Raw genomic sequence first — 21366 nt, forward strand, 5'->3', positions numbered from 1 at the left:
CATCACTTCTAATGACCTATTACAGACCACCTCAAAAGTACAATGCAGTGCACACTTTAGCTGAGTGATGCAAATAAGATGAAGTGCTTTTCTTTCAAACTAATCACAAATCACATCCAATTGTTCCCGCTAATGGGGCAAAGACACGTATCTATGCTATTAAATACTTTTAAAAACATATGAATAAAAGGCAACTGTGAATGATTTGTAATTCTAATGGGATTGTCCTCAATTTCGCGGGTTCCAAGTGCGTTTGCTTTTCCTTTTAGTGAGGTGGGTGGAGATATACAAATTATGCAAATGTTTGGAGTGTGGGCCATGGGAGTGTGAGCAACACATACATGACCCTTGAGCGCACTGTGAAAAGTTGGCATCTATCGGAATAACACTTGTTATGTTTGCTTTACCATTGATGCACAGTAAATGGCTGTGCATCAAGTGTAACAACAAGAGATGTGTTATCGTGTGGATATACTGGCCCACATTGAATGTAAGCCAGCCTAGCCAAATCATGTTTGCTTTACTCTTGATGGACAGTAACTGTGTACCATGGGCAAAGTAAAGATAAGTGTTACTACATGGATATACTGGCGTACATTCAATGTAGGCCAGCCTATCCAAGTAATAACACTTTCTTTTACCATTTTTGCTTTACCCATGATGCACGGTACTGTGAGCATCAAGGGTAAAGCAAAAAAAAAAGAATGCCATCCCCATAGCAATTCCTGACCCTACATTTAGTTAAGTTACACAGCCTTTAAGTGAATTTCAAACCTCAAACCTCATTTCTCATCAGGATGGCAGTGCCCGGTGGCTCTAAAGACCGTTATGCTGCCCCACTCTTTGTTGGCTTTAGCTAGAAATGGTGACAGCAGTAACCCTGTCGCCAGCAGTCAGCCCTGTCAGCTGCCCTGTGGTTTAAAGGGGGTACAGAGCCTTCTTATTCTTGCTAGAGCATGTATAGGATTTAGGATGGGCACTGGGGATGTTTCTCTATACAAAAGAAAGATGCCAAACAGAAGGATTGGATTAAAAGGTATTCTTTATTTATTTCACATCCTCATGTTGCGCAGGAAACTCACTCAGTAGCTGCTCACTCTTGTGCATGTTGCTGCTGAAGCTCCATCACTAGAACATGCCCATCAGGTAGCCAGGTGGCTTACAACCATGGACGGGAACATCCCTGGCATAACCCTATGTCAACACAGGTGCCTTCAGCAGTTCCATTATTTTGTGTTAATAGCGAAGAAGAATTGCTTAATTTCATGCGGGATGTGTCATTACAATTAACCGTGTTGTCAGAGGTGTGAACAGGCTTACTTTACTTGGCTGTCCTGGGACACTGAAATGCCAATGCTACCACCGCAGCATGTGTAATCCACCCCAGAGTAATAGCAGTAGTATCTAGTACATTTCAGCTGCCTATTCTGTAATGTGGATCGCCGACTCCATATGCTCTCATAAATCAACTTTGCCTAATCGTGTGTGGTGTTCTAATGTTTTAAGAATGTTTCTGAAATTCATTGACTTTATTTATATAAAGCTGTGCTCGTTCCACGAAAATATATTTTGTAACATAACTGCTTCACCTTGCTCCCTTCATCTGAATTCGAAACTTAAAGAGTGTGTGCTTCCATGAAGCATTTGAAAATGTTGTGTCTTCAATCCCCTATGTCTCCTTTCATTTACATTTTCATCCACTCCACACTGACCCTGGGTGTAATGAAAGCCTCCATTTTGCCAGCTTCTGCATGGATGGCTTCCCTTTTCCTTACACGTAGTCGCTTCCAGAGCTGGAAACAATCCACCCCTAGGGTCTCACCTGGTTAAGGGGTCAAGGTAGGGCAAACTCGCTTTTACTTCTGGTTCTGCCTGTGGATCTGAACAGTGCTCTTGCATTGGGTTTCAGCCAATTCCAATGGTGGCGTGAAACTTCCTGCATGGTAGACGCGCCTCACATCACATAATGCATCCCTGGATATGCATGCTCTTGGCTTTCGGTGCATGAGTTTGCACTTGGTTGTACTGAATCTGCGCACCAACCTTTACTTTTAAAGCAATTTCAGTATGATGCCTTTTTTGTCACGCTCCTTATGGGATAGCATTCCTACAGCACACTGTGTATCATCTGACAATAGTCATTCCTCCGCTATACATAAATTCACTTCTCAATTCCTAGGACAGATGTTGACTGAATGCTGTTCCCTGTGGTGGACCATTACTTTCCTTTGTTTCATGAAAATGGACCCCATCCACCATTTGTCAATCAGCATGCTTTCCTATCCCAGTCCTGTTTACTTATTTCAAGTCCTTTGCATGCAACCATTTTTAAAGATTTTCAGAAGTCTAAACTGATCTCTAAAATCATGTTAGTCCCATTGATTATTATATGTTTTTATTTTATTATTAAAAGCACTAGCCTAGCTCAAGAGCAGCACAGCACTGCATAGAGTGTGGGTAGCCAGCGTTTGGGCTGGTATCTTTTAACAGTAGTGCAGTACTGTGAGTTGCGTTCTGTGTGTCCATTGGGATTAGTCCATGGTCAGGTGTCGTCAAAATTATTTCAATATTCTGGGTTATCCTATTAAAATATTCCAACCCATTTAAAGGGATTGAGTTTGTTTACACTCACCTACAATGCTGTGATGGAGTTATGTTGCTCCTTCATGGACTGCACAAGAGACGTAATCAGTGAGAAAAGCCTCATCATTTAATCAGCCGCTCTCCACACAACGTCATCACGTTCTTTCCTCCAGCATTCTCTCTCTCCTCGAGACGGCTGTCCTGTCATGAGGGAAACGACATATGTCACACACTGTATCTTCTTATCTAGAATGACAGTGGTGGATGGAAAAGAACAAAAAAAGAATATCATGGGGTTGGACAGACAATGCAACATATGAACCATGCATTTTGCAAGTAAGGTCTCATGCAACCTAATCTTTAAGTAACTCTGCTACACTCCAATTTGGGTCTGAGTTGGGGCTCCATCCTGTCCCTGGGATATTCCCCGTGTTAGTAGTCTTACTTGTTGCTTGGGATGCAAGGACAGATAAGCACCTTCGTCTTTGCTTCTGCCTTCTCTCCTCCTCTTCCCTGCTGACCTCCTGTCTGATATTGCACTGGTTACCTGGCTACCCTCTGAACCACGGGCCCAGGTCCCTGCCCTCCCATTTGCACACCTGCAATGCCTCTGGGCAACCTTGCACTTGGGGCTGTATCCGATGGAAATATTGACATCAGGCCTACGGCGCCATTTAAAAGTTCAATCTAACAAGCTTGCATGCTTGACCAAGAAGCAAGAGGATGATGCCGATTGTGTCCAACATGTGTGGTTCTGCCCTGTGGTACATACATTATGCCATGCAGTAATACGAATGCTTGCCAAAATCAGAGAAACAGATGTGTGTATGAATCCTTTGGTTTGCGCGCTGGATTGAGGGGCCTAATTCTTAGAGTCAGGTCGGAAATGCTTTCCTCTTGCCCCGCAAGCAGATTGCTTTAAGAAGTGAGGGAAGTGGACCATCAGTGTATGCTGCCTGGTAGAATAGCCTTGTTTGGTGCCATGAGCAAGAATATATTTATAAAGAACGTGTCCCTATTAGCAAAAGGCACTTTTGAAATTCACTGTATGTAAATCAATAGTACAATTTCTTGACGAAGTATATCCCGAGGATAATGTCCTAACTCCCTAAGTAGAATATGTGTTTTTTTATATATTTTTATACTGTATATAATGATTAGATATGTAACTGTTAATGTAGGAATTGTGAAATTGCATGTTGTATAGTGAAATCTGTTCATGTATGCATATGAAAAATTACAATTTTTATAAGTGTATTTGAAAAGTTGATTTATCAGCTATATCAAATAAAAAAAAAATAATAAAAAAGGCACCTGGGCAAGTTATACTGCCTTTCCAACCCTCTCAGACACCAGAGTGAAGCGTCATTAATCTCTCAAGTAATCCCTCACGTTGTTTCTATTAATCGATGTGTTCCCTGTATTTCTAGCTATATGACCTGACTGCTGTGTCAACTCTCTCACTCTGCTAATTTGGTTTGCGCCCTTGAACCTGCAATGGATCATTGCACCCCAAAATACCCTCTGAATTTTCTGCTTACTGACAATCATAATGTTACAGAAAACATTGCACACTTGTCCACTCTTACTTCTCAACAGGGTTTGCCCGCTCAGCAATTTGCCATTGTGTTCTTTTCTTTAACTGGGCCCTCTTTGAGCCAGATCTTTCGAGGTCTCCTGCTCTTCTCTGACCAGCTCTCCTGGGATATGCAGTTCCACTGACACATCTACTTTCATGTAATCTCCCAGGGCCTGTCTTCCTTACAGATTTCCCTAGGACTGACAAACACCCCTGGTTTGTGCAAACTAATCTCCATATCCTGTCCAGATACACATTCCATGCCTTTCAACATATCTGTACACCACCCCAGTCAAGCACTCCCAGCAGAAACCCAGCAGACAAACCTTCAGGTCCTTCAAGAACTTCCCAGTCGAAGCCCTCACAGAACACCTCATCAACCTACACCTTACATGGACTGAACACGCTCAACCAAACTGCGACTCTCTACTGGAAGCACTCAACGCCACCTTCTCAGCCTCCATTGACCAACACACATCTCTGAAACAAGGCAACTGCAAACCAAAACCATCAGCACCCTGGTACACGCAAGAACTCAACCTCAGCAAAAGAGTCCTCAGGAAACAAGAGAAAACCTGGTGCTGCTCCAGGACTGCATCCAACCTGCCGCTCGTCAAGGAACTCTGAGCAACCCACCGGCAACTACTATATACAGCAAAGGCCTCTTACTATCAGAATATCATAGCAACAGCTGGCAACAAAAAAAGAGCCCTCTTCAAAGCGGTCAAGCACTGCGTCAACCTGCTACCCAACCCTGCCATACCATACTGCATCAGAAATTCCACCGCCATAAACACCTTCTTCGTCAACAAAATCAACAAGATTAACTAGCACATAGATGCCAGCTCTGCATCCACAGACCCACCTTGTGTCCCTCCTTGCAACATCTCCACACCGTTGACAACATTCAAGACACTCTCAACAGAGGACCTGGTAGAAACCCTGGCTGCTCTAAAAGCCACATCATATACAGATGACATCCTCCCAGCATACATCCTCAAGACCCTCCCCAGAGACACAGAAGCTCTCCTTTCCTACGCAGAGATCATCAACAGCTCCCTAACTTAAGCCTCCTTCCCATTGACCCTAAAAACAGGACCATTCCACCCTCTACTAAAGAAACCCACTCTGGATCCCGACAACCCCTACTTGATTCTACTCGACCTCTCAGCCACTTTGACACAGTAGACCACCAGGCGCTTATGAACACCCTACATTGGCACATGGGGATCAGCAAACCTCTACTACGTTGATAAGTACTATCTCGCCAACTGCAAGCAGTTTGTTCAGGTGGACTCCTCTAGATTGCCAATGCTACCCATCACCTGTGAAGTCCCGCAGGGTTCCATCCTCTCCTCAGTGATCTTTAATCTATGCATGGAGTTGCTGGGAGCCCTCCTAGCCACACACAACATCCACATCCACCAGTACAGCAACGGCACACAGTTATACCTCAAGATGGACTCCATCAAGGATATCCGTAGACTCATAACCTGCCTCTCGCTGATCAAGTCTTGGATGTCCAGTGCATACTTGAAGCTCAACCCGTCCAAGACTGAATTCCTACCACTCACCAACAACACCGAACACCTAGACATACAGATCTGGCTATCAACTATGAACTCTGAGGGCTTCACACCCAAGCTCACCTCCTGCGCCAACTCCCTTGGGTTCCACATCAACAAACACCTTTCCTTCAAGACACACATAGCTAAGAAAAGTCAGACAGCTTGGTATCAGCTCTCCCGTCTGCGAAAAGTCAAGCCCTTCCTGCCTCCAGACAGCTTTCGATCCACCGTTCAAGAACTGGTCCTATGCCACCTCGATGGGGGCAATGCACTCCTCAAAGGCCTCCCGTGGTCCTCCCTTATGCCCCTGAGAAGTGTCCTATACCGCATACCTCATCAAGGGTCCACACAGATATATCGACCGTAACTGGCTCCCACTACACGCACAAATCACCTTTAAATCTTGCTGCATCATCTATCAGTCAGTCGCCCTCAAGTCACTGAGCTATCTCATGGAGAAACTCTGCATCTCCGGTGGACAGCCCACCATCAGAAGGCAGGAGACATGCAGACTTATAATCCGCCACTGCGGTTGACAGTGGTTTTTCTTATATGTTTTTTGATCCAGCCATCATACTCTTGCTACTTATTATCTTTAAGGAAGTGTGTTACAGGTTCTTCGAGAAGGACAAAAGAAATAGTCGTTTTTCTGGGAAGGATTTACCATTAGTATCAATTTACTGTGCTACATACTTTATAATTATGTATAAAGGGTATTTAGTAGGGTTGACGCGAATTACACAGTGAGAGTCATCCATTCACTGATCGGGCAGGACCACCTTTTTGTTCCCCGGCAAGAGATGGCTGAACATAGTAATTTGGCCTTTTTCGTCATATATATTCAAGCAATGGAAGTCTATTCCTTGCCTGCATGTCTGTTGATATTGAAAAGACCTTTGATTGTGTGGAGTGGAATACATTTTTGGTTGCTATGGAAAAGTCGGCTTTCTAACCGATCTGCAAAAAGCATTGTTCGCCTCTTATCAGAGCGTGGAGAATTTTGTTGTGGCAGGAAGGCAGCAATCAACCAGGTTTGCAGTAACCAGGGGAACATAAACAGGGGTACAGGGTAGGTGTGTACGATGTCCCCACTCTTATTCACAAGGTAGGTAGAGCCTCTTGTTCAGTGGATTAGACAGATGCCTATTATTGAAACATTTAGAACCTCAGTAGGAGTGGAAGTGTGTCTATCTCTCTATATGGACGATATAGAAGTATATTCGAGGGTTTGGTATGAATCTGACTTTAATTAGCTAGATCAAATATATAGAGTGCAGTTTTTAAAATGTTTATTCAAATTAGAGGAATTGAATCACCCAGTTATTGGTCACTCTATGATTCTGCAGATCAGAGATTTCTGGAACAGTAAGGGTCTTGGAAGAGCACAAAATAATTTGTTATCTCTTTACCAGGGAGGTCAGTGGTAAAGGAGTCACCTCAGCCTAATACAAAGTGTTGCTGGAGCATGATGGGGAAGAACAGGACTTCAGTTACAGGGGAAGGTCTTCGTTAAGGATTAAAGGAAGATTGATCGGTAAGTTTGCAGGTGTGTGAATGTTACTTATTTCTTCTTGGTTCAATCGACACAAACATAAGATTCTGTTTTCTCATTGATATACTCTGGCTAATTTGGTCGATGTTCATCATCAATGTGTATATAAAGATGCCTAAAATGCTGGCAGCTCAGCATTGATCTATTTTATATTGTCTTTGTATGCAGTGATCTTTTGAAGTACTGGACTTTGCTAAATACTAAACCCAGTGCAATGTTTAATCTAGTATAGTATTTGAATTAGTATAGTATAGTATTAGGTAGACTGGCAATATGGGAGAATTTGAAAGAAACTTTGCAATTGTATTCTTTTAATATCTATGATTATTCTGTGTTTGCAGATTGCACGCAAGTGGAAAGGTCCTTCTCACCATAGTGTGAAGGCGTGGGACCATAAGATATTACAAATGTGCTTTATGGGAAACTGATCCTCTATTCTCAGAATGGGGGACTATACATGGTGTGATGAAGTTCTAGGCCTAAACTTGGGGACTGACATTGGGGGGAGGGGGAGGGCTGGAACTACCATGTTCAGCTAGTGGATTCTGGGCATGGGGGAGGAAAATGGGAGGATACTGAGGCGAACCCCTCTGGGTCCCTAGACTACCACAGGTGGCAGTCACAGGAGCACAGTTCCCACCAATGACCCCCATGGAAAGAGGGTCAGGCCCAAAAGCCTTGTGGATACCATACATCCTAGTATTGGTTCTCCAAAAGAGCCCTTCCAAACCCCTAGCCAGATCCAAACACCCAGCATAAGAATATTTTCCTTTCCCCTTAAGGGAAGGGAACATAGTTGCAACATTCTGAATTCAACAGCAAGGGTGGAAATCCAATACTTCCTACAGGCACTGCTGCCGAAGGGAACATTTGAGAGCATGAGTCAGACAAGAGTGTGGGGTAAAATATAGCCCCTGAATGCCAGAAATAAAGAGGCCTTAGTGATTTGTAAAGTCCCATTGAAGTCTAAAGCCAGCACAGAATGGTGATGTCAGACATGAGGGCTATTGAACCAAAAACAGGCTTAAATGTCAAAAGTGTGAAGATATACACAATGCATTTCAGCAAGGAAAAGAAAGGCATGTGGCTGACAATGCTGTTTTATTAAATCCATGGAAAGCTACACTTTCTACTTAAAGAGACAGACAGCAGCATGTACAATATCTTTATTGCAGAATAGGTAATTTATTCTATCCGGAAGCAATCAGTGGTGAGCATTAGCAGACGCCCTACGCCAACATAGTGCCTAACATTAACCTTTCAGATATGGCAGCTTCAGAGACAGTATCGTTGAGTGAAGAACAACTGGAAGTGGCCATTTCATTTTTTGAAAATGTACAAGTTAACAAAGTTACTGGTGATTATCTCAACATCACGAGTGATAGTATTCTTAAATTAAAGAAAAAGAAGTTCAGGACTGAGATGCACAGTCATCTTTGACAGAATATTTGAAAAAGAATATTGCACAAATAGGCCTACTGGTTGGAAATGAACCTTGCTTGTTCATGGATGATGAGGAGTCTAAAACCTCCTTTTCACGAGTAGCTACAAAATGTAGCCACAACTGAATGCTCCTTACAATTAATACTGTATTGCGAAAAAGTGTAAGAATAGGAGAAGCGATTGAAAAGGCAGAATTAGCCTTTGCTGCTAACAATACGATACTGAATATCAAAGAAAGATGAGAAATTATTGGAAAACAGACTAATGAGTTTATTAAAAGTACTACAAATAAATAAAAATAGAAAAATTGTTAAAGGATATAAAAATGTCACCAAAAAACGGCATATCCATATATTAGTCCAGATTATCAAGGTCTCAGCCACTGGTATGATCCAGATAACCAGCCAAAAGGACAGATGACATATGGAAAAATAGTTACTTTCTCTAATACATCTTCGGATGATGGTGACATGTCTTATTGAAAAGGAATGAGAGGATATCAACCAAACCGACCCCAAAATAGAGGATACTCTAGAGGAAGAAGAGGGAGACAATATTTTCAGCAACAGAACTATTCTCAGTTTTGCTGTCCCCCGCCATCTAATTTTGTACCCCAAGGGCATCCGACAGTATATCCCCCCCAAGAACTCCCTTTTCCACCCCAAGAGAAAGACCCTCCACCACTTTACCCAATTGTCTGAGACATGGAAATGTGCCTACAGATGGTAGAAAAATGATCAGCTATCTACAATATTTCAGCCAAAATATTGACTAAGCAGGAGATATTGGAGAAGGGATTCTCTTTTATACTAATGAAAAATCCCAGTAGAATGGATGTACAAATGGAATTACGTACATTCTTACGGAAAATACGACGTTCCATGTCATTTCATTGCAGGATATTTTTTCGGTGGCTTTTTTACCGCAGATTTTTTAACGAACAAAACAAATTGAATTTTTATTTTTTATTTTTGGGGGGTTGCCTCCTCAACCCCATCCCTTTAATTTTTTTATATATCCCCGAACACCCACACCCAATAAATATATTTTTCCAACCCTCCCCAAAAAATGAGTTTTTTTTGGCAAACAAATCACAGTAAAATAAAACCCACAAAATAATATCCCGCGATGAAAGGACATTGTACCAATACAATTTAAAGATTTTTTTGGTTTTGATAACACAGAGAGACATGAGAGTTTAGGCAATATCCCTTTTAAACCTAAATCGTCCTTCACGCCATCATTACAAATGGTTTCTAAAGAAACTGATATTTTTGAAAAAGCTGTTCTAAGAGATTTTCATTCCATTTATGATTTACAAGAAAGAGAACATCACCCCAGTTATAACTTTTCTAAAGCTGAATGGAATAGCCTCTTATCATTACGAAACAACCAATCTGTTGTGATTAAAAAAGCTGAGAAAGGTGGAGGCATAGTAGTTTGGGATGCAATGAAATATGACTTAGAAGTCATGAAACAACTTAACAACACAGATGTGTATGCTAAATTGAGAGGAGATCCAACAGATAGTGTAAAAAGAGATATTGTCGAGCTCTATAATAGAGCCTTAGAAGAAGTTTTTTCGACTAAAAAAGAATTCAATTTTTTGACGACAGATAATGTTAGAACTCCTTTGTTCAATATATTACCCAAAGTGCACAAAGACCCCATCAATCCTCCAGGAAGACCCATAGTGTCACTATGTGGATCTATCCCGGAACCTATTGGACAGTTTCTGGACTTTTTCTTTAAACTTATGGCAGCAAAGTCCTTGACATATCTGGCAGACACCACAGATGTGATTAACCAGGTAGAGAATTTACCTTATGACATCAATACTGACATCGTAATCACATTAGATGTGGAATCCTTATATTCTAACATCCCCAAATGGAATCTTTTAACATCATGAGACATTTTTGGGAAGAAAGGGAAGCACCACAAGTGATTTTCTAGTAGAATTACTGGTGGTAGAACTAGCTAAAATTTCTTTAGATTTGTCTTCCTACTATTTGCAGATCAAAAGGACACCGATGGGTGCTGCCTTTGCCCTGAATTATGCTGCCTTATATATGTGGAAATTCAAACAACTTAATATCTTGGTAGGCACAAACCCATACAGAGTTGCGCTTAAGTTTTATAAACGCTACATTGATGACATCTTGATTATTTGGGACAGTAATAAGGGAGATTACAACCATTTTCTGCAGTGGATCAGTGCACTTAATCCCAACCTGCGTTTCACTATGCAGACAAATAAAAAACAAATACCCTTCTTGGATCTATTGATTAAAGAGGATCGTGGACATATCTTAGTCCATCTATACCGTAAGGCATCCGATAGAAATATCATCCTACATTATGACAGTTTTCACTCTCAAGCACTACGCAAGAATATACCCTATGGCCAATTCCTGAGGGCAAGCCATAATTGTTCTAAAATAGAGGATTTTTCCATCCAGTCCAATATAATACAAAATAGACTATTGGAAAGAGGTTATCCATCTAAACTATTGAAACCGTCCAAAAAAAGAGCTAGATGCCAACATAGGGACAACTTGTTGATTAAAAAGACCAATAAAGATAACACTAAGGATCGTTTAGTATGTGCCATGACATACAATACCAACCACAATGAAATTAAAAAAGCAATATCTAAACACTGGCAGCAATTGCAACTGAACAACCCTGCCTTGCAATGTCCAATGTATGCCTATAATAAAGGCAAACATTTAAAAGAATGGATTCTAAAGCTGATAGAGGTTCAATATTTGAAAAACAACTTACGATTAATTGCACTTTGGGTCTAGTGCCAGTTATTGGTAATTTTCCATGTGGGGGATGTTGTCACTGCAACTCCAACTCAGCATGTACTTCCACTGTGATTAATTACAAGAGTTGGTTTAAAAAAAATCATACTACCTGCAACAGTAGAAATGTTATATACGCAATAACTTGCCCTTGTGACAAAACGTATATATGCAGAACTTCCAGAGCTATTCAATTAAGAATTACAGAGCATAAGTCCAAAATCCATAATAAAAACATCACTGCACCATTGGTAGCCCATTTTATTTAATATAATCATAAATGTGATGATGTAAAATGGTGGGCTATTGAAAGATCAAGGGGAATGATGGACTCAGTACTGCTACTAGGCTATCTCAGACAGAACAGTGATGGCTCTACCATATGCAGAGCTAACGCTATGTCCTGAATTTACAAGAAGAATGGACTCAGTGTCTTTAGCTGCATTGCCATTTGGTGTATTACCGCTCAAGCTGTAATCAGTATGGAGGGAGCACTGTATGGCACTTATTTGCCACAATAAAGCCATCCCTTTAGACTTTGTCTACTATCAGCAAATTATTTATCGAATAAATTGCAGTCTAGAGCCCTTGCTGACTATAATAGGAATATATATTTTTTGGAATATTTTACAATATACTTAAGATTAGATATCCTAATCTGCTGGTACTAACTTAAATTCCTGTAGTAGAAAACATGGTGTGTTTTTCAGAGTATTGACAGTCTGTAGCTCGCTGGGAAGTGATGATTTACAATATATGTCAGAGTTCTCTATCAGAAGGACGATCATTAGTCTGTTTTCTACAGTGACTATTATGATTCGCTCTCCCCGTTCCCGGGTCGGGCCATTGCGAGATACAAGTAGTTCCTTGTTGATGTTAACTACTTTCTTCCGAGGAGACAATGATAGTTTGCTTTTTATGACTAATCCCTCAACATAGTTAATTACCTACGAGATGTAGGCAAATTGCAGCTGCTGTTAATAACTACGCGCATGCTTCCCCGGCTTGAATGCTAATGCCAGGAAAAACGGTGATGCAAGCATGGATTTGCAAAAAAATAAGAAGAAACGAAAAAAATTGCTTTCTTTAAAGGTATGCCCCTGTCGTCAAACTTCCTGAATGTGCTCTCGTTGAGCTATACATCCATTTTGAACAGTCGGTAGATTTTAACTGCCAGGCAATAACTATGTGAAACCGGTACATGGTAAAAATTAGGAATTGTTATTCTGATTAGGCTTTCTGGCTTTCCGGTGGTTTATGGATATAAATGAACATACTTGATGGAGAGGTTATTGCTTTACATAATGTTCTGAATGTGACTGTGTGGAGACGCACATTTTGAATAGCCTGCAGTTTTTTAAAATCCAACACTGTGAAATCCACACATGAAAAGAATGAGGATTAATTATTCTGATTTAGTTTCTGGGAATACTTTGCCTCTTAGATGCGCTTTTGGAGCAGGGTTAAAGAAAGGAATGGCCTGAAGATATAAAGGTACACACTTGAATGAGAGGTTGGTGTTCCATAGCTGAATGTTGTCATGTTGCGGTGCTTCATGTGGCTCTATACCAAAGGAAAAAAAAGCTTATTCCTGTTTTCCGGTAGTTTCCTTTGCAGATAATATTGATTAATTCTTCATTGATAGCTGCGGAGTAAGAATTATTCACCCAGTTGGCTACTAGAGTTGAACAAGAAATGAGTAAATGTTCCTCTCATGTTAAACAGGAGTTCAAAGGACATTTTGAAGAGTTGGCGAAGTATTAGTGTTTGGTTTTAATAGTGTCTTTTATGTTTTTTCTGTGTTAAGTAGCATCAAGATACAATATGGGATGGTGAGAACAATAACAAGAGAGAATATCTCATCAGCCCTGAGGAAGACGGACATCAGCTCTCCATTGAGTTTTAGATATGGCTTCCGTCAAAACTATTGATAAGGGAGATTTAGAAATCATAGATAGAGGGGTTTGTTCACATCTATACTCCTCTCTAATACCTTTAATTGATGTTTACTTGAATGTCCCATATATTTAGAGTCTCAAAATTGTGTACATCTGATGATTATATGCTTATTTGCCGTGTGGGTTTTGCACTTTACTTGAAGACCATTTTTTGCACATTAAAATGAACAAGTGTTTTTTCTGTGTCTGTTCTACATGTTTTAGATATTCGAAGTAAATTGAAGAGAGATATTCTGATCTACTTCAATGTTGTTTATGAATTGTTTTATAAATGTATAATTAAATAAAGAATATACATTATTTTTAAATAACTAGCTTACACTGATCCTTTGCCCTTTCACTCTGTCCAGAGCCCGTGGTAATGAGAAAAATTGTAACCAATTCTTGCTCCATGAGGCATCAATTTCTGTGGTTTATCCAATATCTTTATGTAACATGAGACTGTCATCCCAAAATCTCAAGTGAAACCAATCTTCTTGCATTTATAAGAATTAAAATAACTTCCATTTTGTTTTTTTGCATGACAGTAAATGACAGTATGCAGAGAGAATTGCCTACTAGATTTGATTTTAAGAGTTTGAACATGGGTTTCTCATCTAACTGCCCTATACCTTTGGACAATCCAGAAGTGATAATCATGTGATTTCAAACTGTGAGATTAAAGAAGTACATTACACATGGATATAAGGCCCAGGTGCCTTATAAAATGTAATGCAAAATGCATTGTGTGTGAGTTAAAAGCCATTTCTTGCCGAATTCTACATCAGCCAGTCATTTCTCCTGAAATTAAACTTTAGCCTGAAAGACCTTTCCTCTGCTGTTTCTGGAGAGGGAGGTCTGGTTGTCAAGAATCAATCAGGTACATTGCTTAAAGATATAAAGAAAAACACTTCCCTTGATGGAAACCACAGTACAGTGGAAATAGATAAAGCCCCGCCTGTCTATTCAGCAGAAGTCACCTTGAGGTCACAACTCCCATAAATTGTGCATTAAAGTGGCAGCCAGGGCCTTTACCAGGCCAAGAAGGGATAGGCTAAGATAAACACAAGCCAGCATCAGGCTGGTCACATGCTTAAGGGGAATTTAGTTAATAGAAATATTCATTTTATTGCATCAAAAGGGCAGCGTATATGCCACAATGCTCATCCAGACTTTTATTAAAGGTGACAGTAACCCTCTTTTAACCATGCCAAAATGATTTTTGTGTGATAATTATAACAGCAGTTATTAAGGAAAATGTGATTTGCGCCTTCCCTTGATTCTGAGAGATTTTAAAGTTGGTGTGAGGGTGAGGACATAATTAACATGGGAACTATGAAGTGGCATATTTATCACTGATATTGCTCCTGAGTAAATTAAGAAAAACCGTATCTCTGCATAGGAATGGCGTGCCGATTTCAGATTAGCATCATCTGATTGGCCTTAAAATGTAGTCCTTAAAAATATATTCATAGATGTAAAGATTTGAAAAATGAGGCTACTTGCCATGCTGATAGATTTTCAGATTTTGAACATGCCAAACTCACATGTCAGTTTGGGGTGACAAAGCTTTCTCCTCCCAGAGCTTTCCTAACTCACACCCTTCATCTTCATGTCCTATTAGCACACAGGTGGGAGGTGGGTAGAGAAAGCCAACCAATCCCTGTCACAGGAATCATGACAAGTCGTGATGTCATTTGCCCTATGAATAGACCAGTTTGCAGTAGAACTCGGCTTTTTCACTTTTTCTGGGAGGTAACCTGCTGCTGAACTGTTGTGAGAAAAACCCAACCACAGAGGCCCCAAATCTTGCATTGGAGACAGGGACCAGGAGACACAGAAGATGGCTGTGGCCCCTTGGAGGAGCCAGAGGGGACTATCCTTGACTGACACCCTTACTGTCCCAGAGGTGCCCTGCTGTTCCCTGATGCCCATTACAAGGCCTCTCCTGTAAGTAAACTATCCCAAAGCCATAGATTGTGTAGGCCATACATTTTTCTCAAGTATTGTTCTAGTTATATCCCCATAGCAAAATACCCTGTTTGTCTGTGTAGATGCTTAGAATATTTAATTAAAGTAAGTCAATTAATTCCCCTTTGGTACAGCAGGGGGGGGGTCCTCAATCCAAAAGAATGAATCCCCAAAACCCTGCTTCCAAGTGAGTGTGTAGGGTGCAAAATGAACTCCCCCATTGATTCCCTGCATTGTAGATCAGAAGTGTGAAGCCTTGTATTTCCTTTGCATTTGTGGTGGGAAGAACAACATTGCCCCTTTGTTCCCATTGTGCTCTGACCCAAACCACAAAGCACTGCCTCTTATTTTTAGGTGTGGCAAATCTAATGTTACCATTGCTTTTCTTTCCCTCATATTGCATCTGTGGTAATAAGTGAAAAATGATTTTTCCCCTTGAATCCCTTTTCCAAAAAGTGAATTTCTATCAGAACCCAAAACGACTTTCCCATTGTGTTCCCACTCTTTGTCACTGGCCTTCAATTCAGAAGGGCCAAGTGTAATTGATGTTGGGGGGTGTGGGGGTTGATGGGAGAAAAAGTACCTCAGAGGTATTCCTCCTTTCCTCTGCTTCCCCCCGAGGCTCACTGTCTCCAGGGCTCTGTTTCTCTCTAGGCTGGACTATTGCAATTGCCTCTTTCTAAATCAGCCTGATTCTACTCTCCGCCCTCTGCAACTCATCCAGAACAGGACTGCAAGACTTGTCCTTGGCCTCAAGCCCAGGGATCGTATCTCTCCAGGACTGAAATCTCTGCACTGGCTCCCGGTGGCTGCGAGGATTATGTTCAAAACCCTCTGCATTTCCACAAGGCTTTCTGGGGCCTGGGGCCTCAATACCTTCAACTCTCTCTTCCTAAATATCTTCCTTCTCGAGCTCTTCTCTCACCCGCCTCCAACTCCCTCAGGGTCAGTCGCTTCTCCAAGCAACGAGTTGGTCATAGATCCTTTTCTTTGGCTGGGGCCTCCCTCTGGAACAGCCTCCCTACCTCTCTGAAACTTGAGGAGAACCATCTCCTGAAGAACCTCAAAACCTTCCTTTTGGCTTCTGCTTTTTCTCCTCCTCCCACCTGCTGAAGTCCTGGCTGAAACTGAAACTGCACTGGTTACCTGGCAACCATCTGTTCTCAGGCCCAGTTCCCCTCCCCCGCCAGTTGCGCACCTGGACTGCCACCCTGGCCATCCCTGCAATTGGGGACTGTTTTCTGTATGCCTACAGTCCCCTACCAGCACTTGACACCTGATAACTGCACTTACCCTTGCACTTGCCACCAGCTGGCTGCACATTTACGTATTGCTTTTATTTATTCTATTTATCCCATGTACTGCACTGTCCTCTCCCCCTTCTCCTCCCGCACTTTTCCCCTTCCCCCTTTGTCTGCACTTGCGCAATCTGAATGACACCCGGCCTAGTAAGATCAGTTTCTCTGTCTTCCGTCTGTTCCCCCTTCCTTGCCTCATCATACCTTCAAACACCTGTGTATATGCGCATTATAAATGCCATATCATATCATATCATATCATATTATATCCAAATCAGCAATCACTATTTATCTTGAATTGGTCTTTTTCTGTGTTGGTGGGTGATTTGAAAAGAAAGCTGCAGGAAATTGTGACTGCATATCTCAGTGTTGGTGCCATTAAGAAAGTCAATTTTGTTCTTTTGTTGCCAAAACATTGGTGGCTGATGTTAGACTGTTTGTCAAATTTGGCTCAAATAAATTAATTAATCTATATTCTTACTACACACAGGCCTGGTTCCTAGTCCATTGTGGCACCAGTATTTGTTGGGGTTGGGTGCGAGACGGGTTGGAGTTCTTACCAAATTGAACCTGAATCAAAATCATAGTGATTTGTTGTGCGCCACCTTGATTGGAGGAAAGGAAATCCCTGAGTTGATTGTGACCGCATAATAAACGGCGACAAGAGCAAACTGAAGGAGTCCCACAGATACAAAGTTGCACTCAAAGAGAACGAAAGGAAAGATAGATGCATTGTCCATGTGAGGAAAAAAAACAAACACTGTTTCCCAGTCCCACTAGAATTACAGAAATTACAACATTACCATTTCCCCATGATGAAATATTACACGCACACCAAAAAGCTTCCCTTGCTCCCAAAAAGCTTTTCTGACTTTTTATTTACACAGTCATACTACAGAAGAACCCAGTTTAAAGCAGCTAATGTCATAATATTTCCAAAGAGGAGGGAAGGTGACCTGAAACATGTCTTTGGCAGAATTCAAGGTTGCCATAGCCCTTGATATAAGCTCAGACGATGTCTCTTTCAGCCCAACTGACAACAGGTGCACAGTCCAATTCCAGACCAGCCCAGACCAAACTGCACAGGTGCAATCCATACCGTTAAGCACCACTCAATGGGAGGAGAGACCAGCTTGCTCAGTCAAGGGGGCAGAGTTTTTGAGAAACAGCAGGAATAAGATGTTCTGATGAAATTGGTGAGCTAGAGGTCTATTGAAAGGAGAGCTAAGAGAAGAGTGTGGGAGGATGGAGGAAGTTACATTGGAGGAGAATTGTTACCATCTGGAGAGATATTTTTAAAACAATCACAGTCACATTAATACTATGTTTGCAAGGCTATTTCTGGATATACATTTTCAAGTTTATTTGTATGTCAAAAATATCCAAAATGCCCTAATCGTAACATTGTTCATGTGGGTAAATAGTAGAAAAATAGCAGAAGAACTTTATTTTCATTTAATATAATTAAAAACCTTTTAGGAACAGCACTCCCTTGCAACAGAGCAGTGCAGCGTGTGTTGGTCACAAGGAGGAATGGATAATAGACAACATAAGGGAAAAGGCAGATAAACCTTCCCACTCCACCACTTCACATGTAAGATCATACACGTCTTATTAATAACAAAACCAAAGTTCTTTTGACTAAATAGGACATTTACACAAATAAGACAGGGAGTGTGAAGCATTCACAATCAAACCTAAAGCCAAATCTGGGAAAGGAAATGCAACATTAAAGGGGAAGTTCACTCAAAAATGTTATTGTCTCCAAAGATGGGCCATAATAAAAAATAAATATAAAAACATTTTTTAAAGAAAGTTCCTCTATACAATTTTGAGGAAATGTGGTTCAAGGTCAAAAATGTCAAGCACTAGGAGGAATCCATTTTGTGAAATGAATGAGCCTCCTGTGCTTGTGTTAAGTTCTGCTCTTGTGGCAATAACGAAGCAAAAGCCCCCTACTGGGAGCTTTTGCTTATTACAGCTGGAGAGCAGAGAATGCTGTCAGGCTCCTTCCTGCCCTGTGTTGCTGGTGAGTGCTACTTTCTTTCCTACTTTCCTGGGATTCCCTGAGCTGGAGGAGCCCGGGAAACTTAAAGCGAAAGTCCAGGAAATTATAAATACAACGTTGTTGTATTTATGATTGCCATGGCTTTATTTTAAAGTCTCCCCGGCTCCCCAGGCTTGGGGGAGGCCGGGAGACCTAAAAAGAATGTACCGGCAATTATAAATACAACGTTGCTGTATTTATGTTTGCCATGCCTTTCGCTTCGAATCTCCCGAGCTCCCTCGAGCCGGGGAGCCCGGTAGACTTAAAGCAAAAGTACCAGAATTATAAATACCAGGTTGTTGTATTTATGATTGCCGTGTTTTTCTTTTTATGTCTCCCGGGCTCCCCCGGCTTGGGGGACCCCGGAGACTTTAAAAGAATGTACCGGCATTTATAAATACAACGTTGTTGTATTTATGATTGCTGTGCCTTTAGTTTCAAGTCTCCTGAGCTCCACCGAGCCGGGGCAGCCCAGGAGACATAAAGCGGAAGTATCAGCAATTATAAATACCACACTGTTGTATTTATGATAGCTGTGCCTTTCGTTGCAAGCCTCCAGAGCTCCCCCGAGATGGGGGAGCCCGGGAGACTTAAAGCAAAAGTACAGCAATTATAAATACAACAGCATTGTTTTTATAATTGCGGTGGCTTTCTTTTTAATTCTCACGGGCTCCTCTGGCTCGGGGGAGACTCGGAGATTTAAAGCGAAAGTGCCAGCAATTATAAATACAACGTTGTTGTATTTATAATTGCTGGCACTTATAAATTATAAATACAACGTTGTTGTATTTATGATTGCTGTGCCTTTCGTTTCGTGAGCCCAGGAGAAGTAAAAAGAAAAGCACAGCAATCATAAATACAACAGCATTCTATTTATAACTGCAGCGCCTTTTGTTTTAAGTCTCCCGGGTTCCCCCTAAACTGGGGAGCCTGGGAAACTTAAAAAGAACATCCAGGCAATTATGAATACTTTGCCGGACGCTGGCAGTGTATTCATAACTGCCGCGATTTTAGTTTTGAATTTCCCGTGCTCAGGAAACTAGAAAAGACAGTCACGGCAATTATGAAAACTCTGCCGGCGGCCGGCAAAGTATCTATAATTGGTGTGCCGTACATTTTAAATTTTCAGTGCTTCCCTGGGCTTGGGGAGCACAGAAAACGTAAAATGAAAGTCAAGGCAATTACTGTGGCGGCCTCCTCTCTTCATGGTAAGCTCTGCTCTCTGGCAGCAGTAAGAAAAAGCTCTCAGTAGGGGGCTTTTGCTTGATTATTGCTGGGCGAGCAGAGGTTACCATGAACAGAAGAGGCTGCTTCATTTCACAAAAAGGATGCCCCCCTGTCAAAACTTGGAGCTTCATTTCCTCAAACTTTTACATTGGAACTGTCTTTCAAAATATTTTTATATACATTTTTGATTATGGCCCATCTTTTGAGACAATAACATTTTTAAGTGAACTTCCCCTTTAAAAAATGCCCGTTAATGGCCTGTTGGATGACGAGGCCACTCCAGTGTGACTTTGCAAGTTCAAATCCTGGCAAGGCTAGCTCTGGCCTTCATCACTGTGGGGTTGATAAATTGAGTGCCATTACATCAGGGAGTGATAGCTAATATGGCTGCACATAAAAGCAGGAGTAATCGATAATGAAGCAAGATATAAAAACCTGCAACTAGAATTACTGACATAAATGGCAATGGCTTTCAATGGAAATCGACCACCCCATCTACGATGATACATCAGTACCATACGCTTGAACCACTGGCGTAACAGGGGCCCCCGCAGCCCCTGCGGTGCGGGGGGCCCGCGGTGTGGGGGGCCCCACCAGCACATGGCTGGCAGGGGGCCCCAGTAAAAAAAAAAAAAAAAAAAAAAAACATTTTTTTCTAAAAAAAAAAAGTTTCTTTTGAAATTCACTCTGCATTCATAAAGAACATTTCTGTAACAGAAATAATTTCTTTATGAAGGCAGAGTGACTACAAAAAGAAACTTTCTTTTTGAAGTCTGAGGGCCCCCGTAACCCATGACATGGAAGACCCTAGGCTGGAGGCCTCCATGTCATGGGGTGGGGAGCCCTATGCCTTCAAAAAGAAATTGTTTGTTTTTGAAGCCACTCAGCCATCATAAAGAAATTATTTTGATTATGGTTCGGTCCTTAACTGAAATAATTTCTTAATGAAGTTATAGTGGCTTAAAAAAGAAACAATGCGGCTCATTCTGACCATGCCGGTCCGGAAACAACGGTGCTGGTAAGCTTACAGGCACTGTTGTTTCCGGACCGGCATATTACAGGTCTGCCTTGTGGGGCTGCCGTGCCCGACAGGTCTGACCCTGCCAGGCACAGCAGCCACGGTAGGCAGACCTGTCACGGAAGCACCGGCACCGTTAACAATGGTGCAGGTGCTTCTGTGTCCCCATTCCCGTGGAGTCTGGGGTTTAACGAAATTACCGGCACCTGATTTCCCAGCCGCCTGACTTGAAATAGCACGGTGGCACCGGGAAGTCAGGCCATAGTAATTTTTTATGGGTCTGGCGGCAACCCGCCGGTAGCACCGGCACGGTTACCGCTGGACCCGTAATGA

This window comes from Ambystoma mexicanum, chromosome 4p (genome assembly GCF_040938575.1).
Source record: "Ambystoma mexicanum isolate Mex_15411 chromosome 4p, UKY_AmexF1_1, whole genome shotgun sequence".
In the NCBI taxonomy this organism is placed as follows: domain Eukaryota; kingdom Metazoa; phylum Chordata; class Amphibia; order Caudata; family Ambystomatidae; genus Ambystoma; species Ambystoma mexicanum.